The sequence below is a fragment of the Meles meles genome, chromosome 1 (genome assembly GCF_922984935.1).
Source record: "Meles meles chromosome 1, mMelMel3.1 paternal haplotype, whole genome shotgun sequence".
NCBI lineage: Eukaryota > Metazoa > Chordata > Mammalia > Carnivora > Mustelidae > Meles > Meles meles.
The window spans coordinates 172,898,595-172,912,105 of record NC_060066.1 but is presented as its reverse complement, the minus strand read 5'-3'; the positions used below and the strand labels follow the sequence as shown (position 1 = coordinate 172,912,105).

Here is a 13,511-nt window from a genome sequence, read left to right as displayed (position 1 = left end):
CAGGATTAAAATGACACACCTATCATATAGTATGAGTGCAAAAACTACTGGATGAATGAGTGACTATGGGAGCTCAGAAGGGTGCTGAAGTGGTCCCGGAAGTGGTCCCTCTTCCTGGAGGAAGAGGCAAGACTTAGATACATAGCCTCAACCTGTTCAGGAACCCTATATGAACCCTGGTCTCAGCCATGGACAGACACCCTTAGTGTTTGTAGTCTGTTGGGAGGACTCGCCTTCATCCTTCAAAACCTAGCTCAGTCATCATCCCCCCGTCCCTTCTGCATCTTGCCTGCCCCCGGAATGAATGACTTCACCTCAGGATAGAATACTGATTTCAATTCTTCTCTGCACAGGAATTAACCTGTGGCAGGTGCTAAGTAGCCTATGATGAACCCAGGCTGCCATGCGGAGCTGCTGGCTAATGAAGGAGACACAGCGAGAAAGAAGTCAAGTAAATACAGGACCAAAACCTTTGCTAAGTGCCACGAACAGTAATGACAATGAGCGTAGACGCCGTCGAAGCGCTCCCCGTGTGCCAAGCATGCATGAACTCATTTAGCCTTTGTAACAACTCTGTGTAGGAGATAACGTTACTATGCCCCTGTTGAAGATGAACCTGAGAGAGGTTAAGTAACTTGCTCAAGGTTACACAGCTGTTAAGTGGCACAGCTGACGTTGAACTCAGATTGCTGGAGAACCAGGGACTGTGAGAGAATAATGAGGAAGGTCGGGGGAAGGCCCTCTGAGCCGGTGACTACTGAGCAGAAACCTAGCTGCTTCTCCCCTGCCTCACACATACCGGGGTTGAGGGGAGGCTGCACCCCTGCCTTCCACCTGTGTTTGGTCCAGGCCAGGGCAAGCCGGCCTCCTCAGCACCTCCGCACAGCTGTTCAGGAGTCTGGAGACCTGTGTTAGAGATACTAACTCCCTTGACCCTTCGTTTCCTCCTCTGTGAATCTTGGCTGTTCCTCTAGATCTTGCTGGGTCATTGGCAAGGTTAATGACTTTGGAGGAGTGCAGAGCTTGGCATACCACTGACCATGGTAGATATGGGTCCTTTTCTTTGTTTTATCTGGATTCATCTGGCTTTACCTATCAGAAAACTGAGGCTATAGCCCCGAGCCACTTTGAGCTGGTTAGAGAATTTAGTCTCATCTGGGCCCAAGCTACAGTGGGGCAGGGGCCCTGGTGCCATGGCTCTTCTCCTTGTCCTGGGCTGACCTGGCTAAGTGGACGGAGTGACCCCTCTGCCTTGTGTCTGCTCTGTCCTCTGCCTCCAGGGACAGATGGTGCCCTGCCAGCTCCCTGGCTGTGGGCCACTATCCAGGAGCAGCCTCCCCATGTGGAGGAGCTGGGAGGAGCTGGCATCAGGGTGGCGAGGGAAAGTCTGGCACTTTGGGGACACTGGAATGAGTCAGACTGGACCTGTCCTCAGGTGCCCCCAGACTGCTGTGGAGGCAGGGAGAGAGGTACAGAACACTGGTGACAGTGGAGTGCGGCCAGGATGTGACAGAGGGAAGCCCAGAGGAGGCCCTTCACCAGCCTAGGGGGCAGGGCAGGCTTCCTGGGGGAAGTGATGGGTTAGCATGGCCTTGGAAGTGTTTTCAGGTCGGTAAGCCTGGTCCAGGCGGGGGCCTCTGTGCATGAGAGGTGGGACTTGTTCCGCTAGCAGTGGGGAGAGAGTGTGGTAGTGACTCCTGGAGGAGGCCCTCTCCGGCCCTCTTGTCCATGTAATATGTATGTCCTGCCTGGGGCTTCTTCCACGGTAATAATTGGCCCTCAGCAAATCGGGCCTTAATTAATGAATGTCAGCAGACATTAAGCATCTGTTTTGAAGATACAGCTTTCATAGTGAGGAAAGCAAAATCCCAGCGCCACCCCTGGGGCCCAGCGCCCTTAGGCAAGTCCTTCAGATAGGCCGGATCTCAGTTTCCTTTCTTGTGCAAGAGGGATCATTATCCCTCGTAGGGTTTTGGTGAGGATTACACGATATTATGGATACAAAGCCATTGTAAAATGTATGTAAAGGCCTTGAACATGGTAGGTCCTGAAAAAATTATGTCGAGGAGGTGGGGGGGGGAAGTGGAGATGTGGGTCAAAGGGTACCACCTTTCAGTTAGAAGATGAGTAAGTTCTGGAGACCTGGTGTACAGCGTGGGGAGCACTGTTAACAGTGATGTATTACCAACTTGAAATTTGCTAAGAGAGTAAATCTCAGGTGTTCTCATTCCCCCTCTCCCTCTGCCCAAAACAGGGTAACTGCAAGGTGATGGGGGTGTTCATAAGCTTGATTGTGGTCATCATTCCACAATGCATATGTATACCAAAACATCATTTTGTGTGATCTAAGTATATTCAACTTTTATTTGTCAATCACCGGGACTCTAGGAGCCCTGGGACCTGGTCCCTCGCTCAAGGAGTCTCCCAGTTCCTCATGTCTACACCCGCTTTACAGTCTGGGAAGCGCTCTACAAAGTCGGCAGGCTGCCACCACTGCTACCCGTGCTGTGGCCCCGAGAGGCCCGTCCCCTGGGAAGGATGCTCACTGCCCCGTGACAGAGCCGAGCCCCAGCCTCTCCACTCCTTGCCGGTGTCCTATTTGTGACCTCCAGAACAGGCTGCGATCTGCCCCCGGGGGTGCGGCCCTGCCAGGTGTGGCCCATTCCCAAGCCTGGAAAGCGGTCAGAGGTCGAGAAGGGGAGTGGCTCTAAACCCGTCCTAAAGCAACCTCAGGTTTCCAGCATTCTCCAGGGCTGAGCTGAACCAGGTGGGTCTCAATTTCCGTTTGATTCCTTAGGGAGGGCGTGGTGAGACCCAGCGCCTGCGCTTCTCTGGGGATACTACCCGGTGTGAGCCGTGGCAGGGACAGAGGGGAGGGGATGGGGGTAGCGTAGTCTGGAGTCAGAACTGAGTCTGGCTGGCTCTGGGCTCCTGGCTAGTCAGTGGCTGGCTACTCTTTTCTCAGCCATAGTTTCCTTGTCTGTAACGAGGGCGGGGGTGGGGGGTAGTAATGGGCCTTGAGACTGCCTTTGGCAAGCAGGTTAGTGCCCAGCCGGCCCTTCCACAGAGAAGATGAGTTTTCAGACTGAGTGGTGTGCCTACAGGCTTTGAGGGTGGTGGGGTACATGGAGGAGGGGGCAGGAGAGAGGAAGGGACCCAAGCACTAAATGACTTTGGGGCAAGGGAAGGGGCGAGCCCGGCATTACTCCCAGCAACCTCCACCCCCCGTCAGGGCCTCCCTGGACTCTGAGTTTCCCTGATCCCATCCCCTTGCTTAAGACTGAGAGAAGGTGTGTCTCAACCACGCAAACTGGTTCTCAGCAAGGCAGGCAGGAGACGGGGACGGACTTCTGAGCCCACTCGGACCTCTGGATAGGCCATTGTGGAGGTGATGATACTGGTTGGGATGCTGAGATCCCTATGGTGCAGGTGGGCTGGACTGTCAGAGACCACCGCACTTCTAGCTCTTTCTCTCCATCACCTGGAAGACAATCCATGGAGGGTCTCCAAGGTGTTAGGCTCGGCCTCAGAAGTCCCAGGGGCCAAATGATCTAATCTGCCTCAGGGCTGGTGTCGCAGCCCCATGGCCAGGGTCGGGGAAACCCAAGTCCACTCTCCCCTCAGCCTCTTTTTTTTTTTTTTTAATAAGCTCTATGCCCAATGTGGGGCTCGAACTCCTGACTCAGAGATCTTGAGTCACATGTTCTTCCCACAGAGCCAGCCAGGTGCACCACCCCTCTGCCTTTTACTGGCTGCATATTGTCCCGTGGATCTTTCCATGTTCCATGTCTGAATTTCCTTTTCCTCAGCTGTACATGAGGACTCCTGCTTCATAGTGGATTAGAGAATTCAAGGACCCCCAAGGACTAGGCCTGGCACACAGTAGATGCACAATAGACAGTAGCTGTAGATTTCTAAACCAGCATCTTCAAGCTTCTGCTGGGCCAATTCTTGGGTGGCCCCTGTCTGCAGGCAGCTCTCTGGCTTGGGGAGATCCCTTTCCTACTGGCTGAGTCCATCAGCAGCCAAGTGAGACCTCCGTTATCTCCCAGCCTCTAAGGCAGACAAGACCCCTTCCCTATGCCCAGGTCCCCTTCCAACTACTTCCTGGTTTCTTCGCTCTCCTTTCAGAAAAATCTCTACAAGAGTTTTCTGTGGTCCCTGCTTCCACTTCTTTACCTCTCACCTTGTCCCTAATCCACTTCTCTCCCTGCCCTCCCTCCACCCCCTTAGAGCTTCTCTGCCCATCTGCTGGGACTGCTCAGCAACCTGACCAGCCAGTGCCCTCCTGGAGACCTGCCCCACCTTAGAATCCTTCCGCCTCACCTGGCTCCCTCTTCTTCCTCGGTAGGCTGCTCCCTCCCACCGCCTTCTAAAATAGCTCTGTCCTTGCTCTCTCTTTGGACAATGTCTCTTCTGTCTACTGTGGCTCTGCAGAAAAACTACCCCCATACCTAAACCATTTTACTGTATCTTGAGATTTTTGTGGGGAATTAGGGTAGGGCTTGGTGGGGTGACTGGTCTGCTCTCCCTGGTGTGGTGTGGAGTTGACTTGGTGGTATTCAGCTGGTGGATGGGCTGGCCTAGGGAATCCAAGATGGCGTCCCTGGTATCTGGTCCGCTGGCGGGAATGGCTAGGGGGCTGGGCCTAGCTGGGCCTGGCCGCCCTGCTGCTCCTCCGGCAGCCAAGCTTATCCCAGATCCTCCTTGGGCTCTTTGCACCCTCTGTTCCCCTGCCTGAACCCTGTACCTCCAGAGCTTTTTGTGACCCGCTCCTGCGGGTCTGGGCTTTGAAGATTTCTTATTACCTGGGCTGAATTAGTATCTCCCACGCCACCACCTTCTCTCTTCACCCTACCCGCTGTTTCTTTTTAGAAACTTTTTAGTCTCTAAAATGATCATGTTCCTTTGCTTGTTTATTGTCTATCCATCAGAGAACACATATAATGTTGTATTCCCAGCGTCTGGAAGGAATGAATGGGAGTTTTAAAAAGATTGATGTGGATCCCCAGGAATCACAGGCTTCGTTCTAGCCTTGGGCACCCCTGTTTGGTCTTGTTTCTTTTTTTTTTTAAGATTTTATTTTTTTTTAAATTTATTTTATTTATTTTTTAAGTGATCTTTACCCCCAACGTGTACCTCAGACTCAGAACCCTGAGATCAAGGGTCACATGCTCTCCTGACTAAGCCAGCTAAATGCCCGTTGTCTTGGTTTTATCTTGTACTGAACCCTCTTGTCCTCTGACCCAGCCAGCCCGGAGACCTGTCACCGGGTCACACATAGCCCTACTCCCTCACTGTCCCCCTCCTGCCTGGTTGTCTTCCCATGCTACCCCTCCCCTCAGCTGCCCCTCACAGGGCTGGGGCTTGTGCTGCCCCCCACACCCCAGCGGCAGGCGGCTCCTCCCTATCACTGCGTAGTTCCTGCCCTAAACATGTCCCCACCCGCAGCACAGCCGACTCAGCAGGCATCGGCAGATCATGAGGCCGCTTCTGCAGATCCAGCCATTAAGCCAGAGCCTCCCCAGCAGCCTTATCCCTTCAAAGTGAGGGTGACAGAAAGACAAAAACGCAGGCGGATACCATGAATCTTGTCCATTTCACCTGCCTGGTCTTGTGTTCATATGTTACCGCCTTTCAGGTGGGCATCTGCAGCCAGGCTTGTCTTCATCCCAGCCGTTTGATCACATGCTGAACCGAACAGACAGATGTGGTACCCCAGTGGAGACCCCTCCAGTTTCAATCGAACACGTTTTCACGTTTTTACTGAGGGTTTACAAAGTTCTGGGTCTGTGCAAATGCAGACAGAACATGCCCATTCCTGCCTCATGATCTCTTCCCTCGTGCCTGGGATGCTGTGTTCCCAGTGAACCTGAGCTGGTTTCCAGGGATCGCTGCCTTCTGTCCTTTTGGGAGGGGTCTCGAGACTTTCAAAGGCCTGGGAAAGGAAGTCTCCTGGCCACCGTTGTATCTGCTTTGGCTGCGTGTAGACATCCGTGGGAGGCCTCTGTGGAGGGTCACAGGCTTTGCCCGTTCAGCATCTTGGCTCGTGGCTGACGTGAAGCTCTGGGAGTTGGTAGACAGTTGGCGGCATCAACTGGCAGGGATTGTCACAGAGCGGGGCCGAGAGGCCCATCCGATGTCCCTGCTGATGCAGCTTTCCTGCCCCTCTCTTCTCCTGCCAAAGCCTGGGTCCTCATCCTCACGCTCTGTGTGCACTCGGCGAAGGCCACCTAGCCAGTCCTGCAGGCATCTCTTACTCCCAGGGACTGCACAGTCTCCTGGCCAGGACGATTTCCTGGGTCGCTCATCAGGGCCTGGATTTGCAATAACATGAAGGGCTGACACTTTTTAATTACTTTCTCTGGGTCGGAGTCTGTGCTAAGCACCTTGCACGTAAAATATCACTGAATCCTGTCTGTGACATCATCACGCCCATCTTATAGATGTGGAAAGTGAGATTTATGGTGGCTGAAGTAATAAAGGGCTTTGGGTTATCCAGGGGCCAGGATTCCAACACAGCTTCTGTCTGCTGGGCCCCTCTGCAGCCCTCCTGTCAGTTGCCTGGACTTCCTGTTTTCTTCCTTCTTTCTCTGCCCTGCTCACCCTCTCCTCAACACACCTTTCTTGAATTCCTCTGAGAAGGTCTCCTTGCAGCTGGAGAACTTGGGGCTCAGGGAAGGCCGTGGAGGGTGGGGTGCCCCTGTGCACTCCTGGCCATCCGTGCACCTGCTCAGGGCAGGAGCCTCTGCCAGAGCCCAGGCCCAGCAACGTGGCTCTGACCTTCCCACCTGGCCACTCAGGCCTTCGAAGCAGCCTGTTGAAGTTGGCGGTCCTTTGCGAGGCCCATTCTGGGGCCTGGTTCACTCCTTGCCAGTGTAAGGAATGCATCCGTGGATAAAGTCACAGCTTTATCTATATAAAGGGCACTCCTTTGCTTTGGAATGGTTTCTTGAACACTTCTGGGGAGGAAAAGTTGGTATGCTATGTGAGGGGCAGCTGGGAGAGGTGGGAGAGAAGGGACGAGAGGATTGCAGACCCCAGGGAGGGCAGGAGAATGGGGGGTATCTGGGGCCTCCCGCCTAAGTGTGGGAGAAGGGGCCACGCCTGCCCTGGAGGATAGCACCCCATCCCTCAGCACGAGGGGCCTGCAGGGGCTGGAGAAGCAGCTGAGGCCTCAGAGGGACTGTGGGCTGCCAGCTTCCTGGGGCAGGAAGTCCCGGCTGTGTGGCCAGAATCCCTCCTGCGGGGCTGAGAGCAGCTCAAGCCTGAGGAATGGGTGCAGCAGCGGAGGTAGGAGGGATCCCCTTCCTGCCCTTTTACTTCTCCCTCTTCCTCTCTTCTTCTGTTCCCTACCAGCCTCTGTGTAACCTCTCTCTTCTTCTCCCCACGTCCCTCTTCTGGCTCTTTCTCCCTCTCCCCCTTGCTGTCCAGGAGGGGCTTTGGGGTACTTGCGGCCGCTGGCGGCCGCTGGGCCCAGCTCCAAGGTGAGCGGGCTTGCTCGCAGGATGGTGGGTGCTTGTTGCCATGGTGACCCAGAGGCAGGTGGGAGGTGCTTTTGGAAGTCTGGCAGGGAGGGTGGGGGGTGCCATGCTGAGGGGAGAGACTGGGCTTGTTCTCCCCAGTCCCTGAAGGGCCCACCTCACTGCCAGGGGCTCCAGCATGGGGCTGTGGCCCATGAATGTGGGTCTCTGGCTGGGTGCTGTCTGAGCATGTTCCCTGAAGAGCTACCTAGTAACGGGGCCATCACACTGCGGGTTGGATTGCCTGTGTTCCTGTCCCTTCTGCCTCTTCCTGGGGTTTGCTGGAGGCCAGGGAGGGAGGCGGTAAGCTGCCCTGAGGCAGGGAGCTACAGGGAGGGGCAGCTCCCAATGTGTTTGGTGGGGGGCGGGGAGGGGACTCTGACAGGCAGCCCGGCTCCTCACCCGAAGGGTCCCTGTCAGAAAGGAGTGAGCCCCTGTCTCTGGGACTGAGCAAGCTCCTGCTGGACGGCCACTGAGGGGGGGGGTAGCCGAGATCATGGACCTGGAAATCTTGCTGACCTGAGGTTTCCTTGCACTCGGGAGATCTGAGGATTTACAAAGGACAGTGTTCAGCTCTGAGAGCTTGCTGTTCCCTCACTAGGGGCTGCCACCCCCCTCCCTCCCTCCCAGGCTGCTGGTCCTGTGGGACCAGTGCTCTGACCAGGGGCGGTCAGGGGGAAGGGGCACAGATACCCTTGCTGTTTCCTGCAGAGGGAGTCAGGGGAGGGGAGCTCGTGCATATGGATTCTGGAAGGGCCTGTGGCTGGCAGACGAGAGAGGCCATTACAGCCAAGCTGCCAAGCAGCCCCAGCCTTTGGGGGAAACAGACTTGAGTTCCTGTACCAACTCTGCCCTTACTGGCTGGGCAGTTTCGCGCCTACGTGCCTGAATGTGTGTGTTTGTGTACAAGTTCCCTGACCCTTTCCAAGCCTCTATTTTCCCGTCTATAGGCTGCAGGTAATAGCAAAGCTGCTGACTGGAGCCGTGTAAAGATGAAAAGGGATAACACGATAATGCCCACGACTACTCAGCGCAGTACTTGGCGTATAGTAAATACTTAAAGAAGGGGTTGGCGATTGTTCTCAATCTCCTTGGCACACCTACCCCTGCACGCCTACCCCTGTAGCTTTAAAAATGAGGAAACTGGGGCCAGCCAGATGAAAACACATGCTCCCCTCCCATAGGTCTTCGGTCTGGGGCAAACCACATGGACCGCGCCCGGTCAGTAGGGAGGGGCGGGAATGGGGTGGGGGTGCGGGCTGAAGGGCCGTACAGAGCTAGTCCTTGGTCCTCAGCTTCCCCAACACTCATTCATCTCATTAATCTCATCTGATGAGGGAGCGGGTTGGGAGGGGTGGGGTGGTGTGCTTTTTGAACACCTGAGTAATGGGGGCAGGGGGAGGAAGCGAGTTCCGGGGCCCCTGTGTATCTGAGGGTAGGTCCGGGACTCACCTGCCATCTGCCTGCCTCCAGAACCCACTGGCCCACACCGCCTCCACGCCCCACGTTTCTGTTTCCCCAAAGTGAGGAAGAAAGGCTGCTGGCATTGCTGGTGGTTTAGGAAAGACAAGTCCCTGTCCAGCCAACTGCTCCCTCACAAAGACACAGCACTTCACAGTTAGCCAGGTGCCTTGGTTTGGGAACCTCCCTTAATCCTCACTGTATTCTTGGATGGAGGTGGGGTGGAGGTATTTGTCTCCGCCGCGCCCCCCCCCCCCCCAGGAGGAAACAACTTCTCAGTAACTTACGCAAGGTCTGCCTGACTCTAAAGAACTTTGGACAGAGATCTACCTGTGCCTCAGTTTCCCCATCCACACAAGCAGGCAACTGTGATTAATCTCAAAGCCCTTCCCACTCTCGTGGTGGAAGAAGGGTCTATTGTGTAGATGGAGGGGAGTGCTCTGTGGTTCGGAGCTGGGGGGCCGTGGACAGGACTTGGAACTACTCTGGGCTGGGGTCGTCTGTGTACCTTGCCAGGGACAATGCCTCCAATATTTGTCCATGGGACAGATGAGGTGCAAATGGGAAAGCATTCAGAAAATGCCCTCCTTACCCTGTTTGGCTCCTGGCAGCCTTCTCAGTGGGATAGGGGGAGTTTTCAAGATGACCCGGCTGTGGGTTGGTGTCAGATTTCGGGCGAAGTTATTTTTACCCTTGGGGGTGGAGGGAGGCAGGTGATGTTTAGGCTCTTTTCTAGAATGGGGTGAGGGGGCAGGGGTAGGAGTTGGGCCTCTGATGGGGAACCTCACCTGACCTCGTGGCTGGCATTCTCCCCAGCCTACATGGGGTGACTAGTGGAGATTGGGGACCCACTGAACAAACATTCATTTGGTCCACAGCAAGCCAGGGACTTTGCTGGGTCCTGCGGACACCAGGAATGGAGAGACAGGGCTCCTTCCTGGTGGGTCTTCAGATCCAGGCCACCCAAATACTCACACAGTTTGTTGAACATTGTTGGTGGACAGCATTAGAGAGGGGAGGTACGTGGTGCCAGAAGCATGAGAGTGGGGCAGAGGTAATGGATTTGAGGGGTGAGTAGGCTTTGCAGAGATGAAGAGTGCTCCAGCACAGGGAACAGCATGGGCAAAGGGCCTGTGGCGGGAGGTGGGGCAGCACACTCTGGGGGGCTGCCTGGACCTTGGTAAGGAGTTCTTCCTGGAAGTCACGCCCTTCAGGGTTGGAAAGAGTCTTGAAGACTGTCTAGTTAACATCCCACTGGAAAGATGAAGAAACAGGCCTACCCATCTAAGAACGAAACCTATCATTTTTACTATGCCAAACATGCCTGCTTCCAGTATCTTTTTTTTAAAAAACGTATTTGGCATTTTACATTTAATTTATGTTAAACTAGCAGACCTACCTGATACTCATCCAAAATGGTTTCTCTTAAGAATTAAAAAAAAAAGTAATTTATCAAGGTGAAATACACATAATGTATAATTCACCATTTTCAAGTACACGGAGCAGTGGAACTTGGGACATTCACAATGGGCCACCACCGCCTCTGTCAAGATCCAAAATATTTCCATCACTACAAAGTAAAGCCCCCTACCCTTTAAGAAGTCTGTCCCCTGTCCTTCCCTCCCCAGCCCCTGGCAAGCCCAGTCTGCTTTGCCTGTACTGGAGACTTCACATAAATGGAACCATGCAATGGGTGACCTTTTGTGTCGGGCTTGTTTCACTCAGGATGATGTTTCTAAAATTCAGTCATGTTTTACGCATGGCTGCTTCATTCCTTCTCATGTCTGACTAACGTTCCATTGTATGTAAGACCACAGTGGGCTTATCCATTTATTCACCAATGGATGTTTGGACCGTTTCCATCTTTTGGCTATGGTGAGTAGTGCTGCCGTGAACATGGGTGCAGCTTAATTTGTTTGAGTCTTTGTTTTCCGTTCCTTTGGGTCTCTACCTAGGAATGGAGTTGCAAAGTCATACAGCGTTTCTGTGTTCAGCTTTCTGAGGACCTGCCAAACTGTTTTTCCATAGTGGCTCCAACATCTTCTGTCCCCCCTCAGCAGCATACCATGTTCTCCAGACCCTTGCTGACACTCGTTATTGTCCATGATTTTGCTTTAGGCATTCTCGTGGGTTCGCTGTCTTCTAGAATCCTCACTGTGAGCTCAGGTTCTTTTATGTATCTTTTAGACAGGTGAGGAAACTGAGTCATGGAGAGGTAAAATAACTTTTTCCGAGATCTTCTGGGAAGGATGAGCTGGTAAAAGTTCCATTTATGTTCACACAAGACAACTAAACTGAAAATTCCCGTGAGGCTCTGCTTCTGAAGGACGGATGGGGTTACCCTGAGGAAAGCTTGTCCTTACCTCAGAGTTTGTATTATGCCCTGTATCCCTTCTCCCTTCCTCATAGGGCAGGACGAGAAGGCCGGAGGCCCTCCCTCCCTCCTCTTTCAGAAGTGCCTGGTCAGCCCATGCCAGACTGTGAGCCCTGGACAGAGACTCAAGGCTGTGGCCTCTGTTCTCCTTGGTCACTGACCGGCTGTGTGACTTGGAGTCATTTGCTTCCTGCATCTTCCCCAGCCCCAAGGCCCTGTGAAAGTTCCGTAGAGATGTAAATGTGGGCTTTGGCTATGGGTCCAGGATTGCCATGAAGTCTTCCACTTCCCAGGGTCTGCTCAGAAGCAAGGTATCTGAGTGGGCTCAGCCGTAAAATGGGTAGAATAACAATGCCTCACAGGGCAGATGTAAAAGTTACTGAGACAATCCGTAGGAAATGTCCTTGCATAGAACTCCATACATAGCAGGTGTTCCATAAAGGTCGAACCAAGTGAATGGCACATAGGAGGTGCTTACTACAAAATACTGGCTTAATTTTCTACCTTTCCCACCCCAGAATCTTGACAAATGTCAAGTGCCAACACGGCCTGTAGCCAGAAGTAAAACGAGGATGTTTACAGAGGCCACCAGGGACCGTTATTTATCCTATAGAATGCAGGTGTGATCTGATGTAACACGATAATCAGAAACTTGCAGAACAGCCCACCGGTGTCCTTCTCCTAGCCCTTAGGCTGGCTTCCTGGAGGAGAGCTCTTTTTTTTTTTTAATCTCTGAGTTTGGTACCTACTGCTACCCTTTCCCGCCTTGTTTCGTCTGCTGGGAACCTCAAGACAAATTTGCAGTTCTCCACCGCAGGCTTTTGAGCAACTGAGTTCCTAACATAATCCTCTCTTCCCTTATTTGGTTCCTTGGCTTTGTTTGCATTTTGGCTCTGGGTGCCTGTGGGGTCTGTGTGCTGTGGCAGTGCAGGCTGCCTCAGAGCCTTTTTTGGGAGGGAGGTAGGGAGTAGGCTTGAAGGGAAATTTGGGAGGTTGACACATGCTCTGGCTTTGCTGGTGGGGAAACTGCCAGGAGGACACCCTGGTTTCTCTGAGAGGCTGGATTCCCCCTTTGTGGGGACAGGCCATCTGGTTTGGACAGCTTCCTTTCACTGCTCGGAGTGGCCTGGTTCAGACAATCAGGTCTTTCATGGGGCCTGGCCAGTGGCTCCTAGAGTGGTCCAAAGGTGCTTCTCCCTGCCTGACCGCCCACCCCCAGCTCCGCCTTCTTATCCCCACCCCCTCAGGAAGTGGGGAGGAAGGAACAGGGGCTTTGCAGTCTCTTATCCAGGCTGGAATTTCTGTTCCACTGTCACTAGCTTGAATTCTCACAGAGCCTCTCAAAGGGGCTCACAACCTTGCCCCCTCACTGGGTTGCCCTGAAGTTCTGGTGAACCCAGGTCAGAAAGTATCATATAAACACTCAGTGTGAACTATGTTTGGGTCTCTCCTGGCTCTATGTCTATAGAAAGCCCAAACTCAGCTTTAAATTGCTAACATTAAGTGCTTGATCAATGTTCACCCTAGGGTGGGTGTGTTCTAAGAGCCTCAAACACTCACTCTTGTTTAATTTCATCTCTACAATGACACTTAGAGGTAGGTCTTATAATCCCATTCTTACAGATGGGGAAACTGAGGCCCACAGAGGTTGAACAGCTTGCCCAAAATCACACGAGTGAGTTGTGGAACTGGACTCTCGAACCCATGGCAGGCTGACCCCTAAGGCCTGTGTACAGACAGCCTCATGTCATGATGGGTCGGCTGAGAGGTCACGCAAGGCTGCTCCTTCCTGCCAGGACAGGTGGGTCTCCTCTGCTGTAGGCCTGTTGTTCCAGATGATTCTTGAAGGCACTGAGATCTCTCTGCTGGCTAGTCTCCTTTCCTGGCTCATCACTGTGAGCCCCATCCTTCTCCAGGAGTCTTTTGTGGTTCCTGGAGACTCCTTGGCCCTTCTTCATCTGACTCCACCTAGTGCTTTCCCACCTGCTTCCTTTGGCCCCATGGGTCGCAGCACCCAAGCCGCTGTCATTTCACTCCCCCTTTCCGCAGTTCTTATGTCCTTTTTGCCTCATCTTCAAACTTCAGCTCTAGGGCCACACCATCTCTCACATTGTCCTTCCTTTTCCTTTTCCATAGGTGTTTATTCGGCACCT

At 53.5% G+C, this 13,511-nt stretch overlaps 1 protein-coding gene across 4 annotated transcripts in view; it reads left to right on the top strand.

Moving 5' to 3' along the window:
* Window positions 1–13,511, top strand: part of ACOT11 (acyl-CoA thioesterase 11) — a 53,194-nt gene that overhangs the window by 16,255 nt on the left and 23,428 nt on the right. The window contains exon 1 of one of the 4 annotated variants that reach the window (XM_046002899.1): window positions 2,474–2,767. The exons of 2 other annotated variants lie outside the window; for them this stretch is intronic. The gene's annotated coding sequence lies outside the window, so the exon portion shown is untranslated. Of the gene's footprint in view, window positions 1–2,473; window positions 2,768–13,000; window positions 13,160–13,511 lie in introns of those variants that run through there. One more of the 4 variants, XM_046002909.1, reaches the window with a different exon arrangement.